General features: G+C 31.7%; 1 non-coding gene across 1 annotated transcript; it reads left to right on the plus strand.

Moving 5' to 3' along the window:
* The first annotated feature begins 4,230 nt into the window (after positions 1 to 4,230).
* Positions 4,231 to 4,303, plus strand: TRNAK-UUU (transfer RNA lysine (anticodon UUU)). The gene has a single exon. It is a non-coding gene; the product is annotated as a tRNA-Lys (tRNA).
* Positions 4,304 to 7,492: the final 3,189 nt, after the last annotated feature.

Consider the following 7,492-nt stretch of genomic DNA (forward strand, 5'->3'; position numbering starts at 1 on the left):
GGTATTTTAGGACCACAAATAGCTGTATATCGGTCCATTTTTTTGGTTTATCCCCCATATAGGCCGATCTCCTGATTTTATTTCTTGGGCTTCTAGAATTCATAGAATCCATAATTTGCCTGAAATTGGAAATCTAGAGGTATTTTAGGACCCTAAATAGGTATGCTGAAAATGATGGGAATCGGTCTATGGTTTGGTATAGCTCCCAATAGACCGATCTCCCGATTTTATTTCTTTGGCTTCTTTTTATCCAATTTGCCAGTAATTGGTAATCTAGAGATATTGTGGGACCAAAAATACGTGTGCTGAAAATTGCATGCATTGGTCCATGTTTTGGTATATCCCCCATATAGACCGATCACTTGAGTGTACTTCTTGCACTTGTAGAAACGGTAGTTTTGGGATGCCTTAATAATAACAAGTAATTATGGACCGATTTCGACCAATTTTTTGCATGGGTGTTTGAGGCCATATATTAACACCACGTACCAAATTTCAACTGAATCAGATGAATTTTGGTCTTTCAAGAGGCTCCGCAAGCCAAATCTGGTGATCGGTTTATATGGGGGCTATATATAATTATAGACCGATGTGGACCAATTTTTGCATAGTTATTAGAGACCCTATACTAACACCATGTACCAAATTTCTGCCGGATCGGATGAAATTTGCTTCTCTTAGAGGCTCCGCTAACCAAATCTGGTGATCGGTTTATATGGGGGCTATATATAATTATGCACCGATGTGGACCTATTTTTGCATGGTTGTTAGAGACCCTATACTAACACCACGTACCAAATTTCAACTGAATCAGATGAATTTTGGCCTTTCAAGAGGCTCCGCAAGCCAAATCTGGGGATCGGTTTATATGGGGGCTATATATAATTATGGACCGATGTAGACCAATTTTTGCATGATTGTTAGAGATCATATGCTAACATCGTGTACCAAATTTCAGCCGGATCAGATGAAATTTGCTTCTCTTAGAGGCTCCGCAAACCAAATCTGGGGATCGGTTTATATGGGGGCTAAACGTAAAAGCTGACCGATATGGCCCATTTGCAATACCATCCGACCTATATCAATAACAACTACTTGTGCCAAGTTTCAAGTCGATAGCTTGTTTCGTTCGGAAGTTAGCGTGATTTCAACAGACGGACGGACGGACGGACGGACATGCTTAGATCAACTCAGAATTTCACCACGACCAAGAATATATAAAGGGTGATACGGTCAAAATTTGGTCAAGGGAAAACGCGTGTAAATCGGTGAAATCGTTTACTTAAAAAATCAAATTAAATTTCTTTTTCAAGTTCAATTAGTATAAAATTCAGGAAAAATATAATCAGTTAACTTTTAGATAAATAATAAGTTAAGCTTTCGCTTTTCCAAATCCGAATTGCCGGGCCTCACGCTTGACACCTGCCATCCGATTTTGTACAGCCACCTTGTCCACCTTCTTCGCCGCAGAAAGCCAGTTTGCCTTGAACTGCTGCTCGTCCGTAGCAGTTTTTTGGTCTTCTTTAGGTTCCGCTTGACAATAGCCCAGTATTTCTCAATTGGGAGGGTTCTTGTCCTTGGGAACCACCTGTACGTTGTTGGCGGCGTACCACTCCATGGCCTGTTTACCGTAATGGCAAGATGCCAAATCCGGCCAAAACAGTACGGAACAACCGTGTTTCTTCAGGAAAGGCAGCAGACGTTTATTCAAACACTTTTTCACGTAAATTTCTAGGTTAACAGTCCCGCAAACTATGAAAATGCTGCTTTTCAGCATTGGTTGACAGTCCCGGAAACTATGAAAATGCTGCTTTTCAAGCCACAGGTACAGATGGCTTGCCAAACCAGATATTTCTTTGCGAACTTTGACAGTTTTTTGTTCTTGAAAATATCTGCTACCTTTCCCCTTCCTTTTCCCGTATAAAACTCCTGTCCTGGAAGCTGCTTGTAGTCGGCTTTGAAGTAGGTTTCGTAGTCCATTACCACGCAGTCAAACTTCGTCAGCATCGTCGTGTACAGCCTCCGGGATCGCGCTTTGGCAGTCGTATTTTGTTTATCATCGCGATTTGGAGTCACTACCTTCTTGTAAGTCGATAGTCCGGCTCGTTTTTTGTCTCGATGCACGGTTGTAGACGATACACCCAGCTTATTTGCGGCATCTCGGAGAGAGAGGTTAGGGTTTCGCTTGAAACTACCGGCAACTCTCTTTGTCGTCTCAGCGGCTTCCGGTTTTCGATTTCCCTCCGATCCAGATTTCCTGGCTGTCGACAAACGTTCCCCAAACACTTTAATTACATTTGTAACGGTTTATTTAACAACTTTTAGCGATTTTGCCAGCTTTGCGTGCGAGTAGCTCGGATTTTCGCGATGCGCGAGCAAAATTTTGATACGCTGCTCTTCTTGCTTGGACGGCATTTTGACAACTGAAGAGTTAATTCCAAAATCAAAATAGGATCAACATTCTACACACACACACCTTCAAAATGAGGGGTGTTCAGGTTTTTTAAATGCAAAATTGAAAGAAATACGTCAAGTTCATATTGACCAAATTTTGACCGTATCACCCTTTATATATACTTTATGGGGTCTTAGAGTAATATTTCGATGTGTTACAAACGGAATGACAAAGTTAATATACCCCCATCCTATGGTGGAGGGTATAAAAACCACTTGCATTTATAGTACTCTTCAAGATCTTTCGTTTAATAACAAAATATAGTGCGCAGGACTAGTGGAAAGTGCTGAATATTATTAAATAGTTTATCACCCCAAATTGTAATTAACCCATTAGGTGTGCATGCAAAACTACCTGGTTTGTGTCTCGGCTAGTTAAATTTACAATTTATCATAACGCACATCAGTTAACATACAAGTAAACAATTAAATCTTGATTTTTTCGTTAGCATGATTTTGCAGAAATTTTATTCACGCACATTCACGAACCGATTTCTCTTCAAGAACTTTCGTTTAATAACAAAATATAGTGCGCAGGACTAGTGGAAAGTGCTAAATATTATTAAATATTTTATCACCCCAAATTGTAATTAACCCATAAGGTGTGCATGCAAAACTACCTGGTTTGTGTCTCGGCTAGTTAAATTTACTATTTATCATAACGCACATCAGTTAACATACAAGTAAACAATTAAATCTTGATTTTTTCGTTAGCATGATTTTGCAGAAATTTTATTCACGCACATTCACGAACCGATTTCTCGCGTACACTCACGCACGACATATTTCTATTAGTCCCATTGACGAGAGTTGCTTTGGATTTTGTTCGCGACTCACGTGATTCACGCGTGCTCACGCACACCTCTACCATATACTAACACCACGTACCTAATTTCAACAGGATAGAATGAAATTTGCTGCTCGAAGAGGCTCCGCAAGCCAAATTTGGGGATCGGTTTATATGGGGGCTATACCTTAAAATGGTTCGATATGGCCCACCTACATCTACAATAATAACTACTTGGTCCAAGTTTTAAGTCGATAGCTTGTTTCGTTCGGAAGTTAGCGTGACAAACGGACGGACGGATATCGCTAGATGGGGTCATAGACAAATATTTCGTTGTGTTACAAACGGAATGACAAAATTAATATACCGCCCATACTATGGTGGAGGGTATGAAATCACAAAAACCCCCCAACTTGGCAACACTGATTTACATGTGCTACCCAATTACCCATTGATGTTATTCGCTATCAAAGCATCAGCATCATCATGTACTTAAAGAATGACAGATTAGATTCCTATCAAAGTTTTCCCAACACATTCTATAAACAATAACAAAAACAACTCAACAAACAATTATTGTAGTTTTTTTTTATAGAACTGACAAGAAAAACAACACAGCAACAACAATGAAGCAAAACGAATTCTTATTCAATATCTGGCACGTATAAATGAATATGGAGAGCGCTGAGCGGCGAGCGGCAAACAACCAACCATGTGTCAGTCAACCATTCATTCATTATGGTCGATTTGTGTGTGTGTTCTGTGTTTTCGATCACATGTCCATGCCGGGCAGGGGGTTGATGACGAGAGGCCAACAAAAACTATTTTCGTAAATTCTAAATACAAAAAAACAAAACAAACAAAACATTAAGGTTTAAGAATTTATTTTCTTAATTTTATTCAATACTGTGGGTATTAAAGCCTATCGCTAGAGCGATGTTTCTGCTCATGGGGCATTAAGAAGCGTCTTTGACACAATAACGGCACAAGCCCGGGTAGCTCAGTCGGTAGAGCATTGGACTTTTAATCCAAGGGTCCAGGGTTCAAGTCCCTGCTCGGGCGGAAATTATTTTTTATTTTATTTTATTTATAGCGTTCAATAAAAGTAGAGAGATAGAAAATAGAGTTACCGGTGATAATTTCAAAAAGTGGCACAAAAAGTAGCATTCGCAATAAAAGGTGGAACATTGAGATGTTGACAAATTTCTTCATAAACGGATAATACGAACTAAATGCATTTATATTCGCATTTATTAGAAATAATCGTATAAAAGACAATTTCTATAATACAAATTATGTCTTTTCATGTCATTATTAGCTTTCACTTTCATCGAAAACATTAGGTTAGGTTAGGTTATGTGGCAGCCCGATGTATCAGGCTCACTTAGACTATTCAGTCCATTGTGATACCACAGTGGTGAACTTCTCTCGAAAACATTGCTGCAAATTCCTAGCTCAGCAGAGTAATCTGGTTTACACACTATAGAATATTTTCGTTGCATATTCTCAGGCGATAATTTCTCTGCTTATAAATACCATGATATGAGAAGGGAAAAATGCTCAAAAATATAGTATTGGACACGTAAAATCAATTTTTGATTAATGTATAAGTCTCATCCGAATTTTTAATGGAATTTGGGATAACGACGACTTTGACTTAGATAAGCCAAAACGAAAATTTTGAAAAAAATTTCTATAGAAATTAAATTTTGACAAATTTTTCTGGAAGAACAAAATTTTGACAAATTTTTCTAAAGAAATAAAATTTTGACACATTTTTCTACAGAAATAAAATTTTAACAAAATTTTCTATATATATTTTCTATAGAAATAAAATTTTGACAAAATTTTCTAAAGAGATAACAATTTGATAAAATTTTCTATAGAACTAAAATTTTGCAAAAATTTTGTATAGGAACAAAAGTTTGACAAAATTTTCTATAGAAATGAAATTTTGACAAAATTTTCTATAGAAATAAAATTTTGACAAATTTTCTATAGAAATTAAATTTTGGCAAAATTTATTTTATATAAAATTTTCTGTACGAATAAAATATTCTATAGAAATAAAATTTTGACAAAATTTTCTATAGAAATAAAATGTTGACAAATTTTTCTATAGAAATAAAATTTTGTAAACAATTTCCTGTAGAAATAAAACGTTGACAAAATTTTTCTATAGAAATAATATTTTGACGAATTTTTCTAGAGAAATAAAATGTTGACAAAATTTTCTATAGAGATAAAATTTTGACAAAAGTTTCTATAGAGATAAAATTTTGACAAAATTTTCTAAAAAAATTATATTTGGAAAAAAATTTCGATAGAAATAAAATTTTGACAAAAAAATCCTTTAGATATAAAATTTTGACAAAATATTCTACACGAATAAAATTTTTACAATAAAATTTTTACAATAAAATTTTTACAGAAATAAAATTTTTACAGAATATTCTATAGAAATAAAATGTCGAAAAAACTTGCTTTAGAAATAAAATTGTGGCAAAATTTTCTTTAGAAATAAAATTTTGACGAATTTTTCTAGAGAAATAAAATTTTGACAAAAATTTTCTATAGAGATAAAATTTTGACAAAATTTTCTAAAGAAATAAAATGTTGACAACATTTTTAAAGAAGTTTGACAAAATTTTCTAGAGACAAAATTTTGACAAAATTTTCTATAGAGATAAAATTTTGACAAAATTTTCTATGGAGATAAAATTTGGACAAATTTTTCTAGATTAAATTTTGACAAAATTTTCTACAGAGATAAAATTTTGATAAAATTTTCTATAGAGATAAAATTTTGACAAAATTTTCTATAGAGATAAAATTTTGACACAATTTTCTATAGAAATAACATTTTTACAACAAAATTTTTACAGAATATTCTATTGAAATAAAATGTCGGCAAAAAACGAATTTTTCTAGAGAAATAAAATTTTGACAAAATTTTCTATAGAGATAAAGTTTTGACAAAATTTTCTATAGAGATAACATTTTGACAAAATTTTCTATAGAGATAACATTTTGACAAAATTTTCTATAGAGATAAAATTTTGACAAGATTTTCTAGAGATATAAAATTTTGACAAAATTTTCTATAGAAATAAAACTTGGAAAAAAAATTTCTATAGAAATAAAATTTTGAAAAAAAAACCCTTTGGAAAAAATAATTTGACAAAAATTTCTATTAAAATAAAATTTTGAGAAAATTTTCTATAGAAATAAAATTTTCACAAAATTTTCTATACAAATAAAAGTTTGACAAAATTTTCTATAGAAATAAAATTTTGACAAAATTTTCTATAGAAATAAAATTTTGACAAAATTTTCTATAGAAATTATATTTGGAAAAAAATTTTCTGTACGAATAAAATATTCTATAGAAATAAAATGTTGACAAATTTTTCTATAGAAATAAAATTTTGACAAAATTTTATGTAGAAATAAAATTTTGTAAACAATTTCCTGTAGAAATAAAATGTTGACAAAATTTTTCTATAGAAATAATATTTTGACGAATTTTTCTAGAGAAATAAAATTTTGACAAAATTTTCTATAGAGATAAATTTTTGACAAAATTTTCTATAGAGATAAATTTTTGACAAAATTTTCTATAGAGATAAAATTTTGACAAAATTTTCTAAAGAAATTATAATTGGAAAAAAATTTTTATAGAAATAAAATTTTGACAAAAAAATTCTTTAGAAATAAAATTTTGACAAAATATTCTATGCGAATAAAATTTTTACAATAATAGTTTTACAGAAATAAAATTTTTACAGAATATTCTATAGAAATAAAATGTCGACAAAATTTGCTATAGAAATAAAATTGTGGCAAAATTTTCTTTAGAAATAGAATTTTGACTAATTTTTCTAGAGAAATAAAATTTTGACAAAATTTTCTATAGAGATAAAATTTTGACAAAATTTTCTATAGAGATAAAATTTTGACCAATTTTTCTACATTAAATTTTGACAAAATTTTCTACCGGGATAAAATTTTGATAAAATTTTCTATAGAGATAAAATTTTGACAAAATTTTCTACAGAAATAAAATTTTGACAAAAATTCGATAGACTTAAAATTTTGACAAAATTTTCTATAGAAATAAAATTTCGGCAAAATTTGCTATAGATATAAAATTTTGACAAAATTTTCTATTGAAATAGAATTTTGACGAACTTTTCTAGAGAAATAAAATTTTCGTGTTTTTATTTTATATCCTCCACCATAGGATTGGGG

This window comes from Haematobia irritans, chromosome 5 (genome assembly GCF_050003625.1).
Source record: "Haematobia irritans isolate KBUSLIRL chromosome 5, ASM5000362v1, whole genome shotgun sequence".
Lineage (NCBI taxonomy): Eukaryota > Metazoa > Arthropoda > Insecta > Diptera > Muscidae > Haematobia > Haematobia irritans.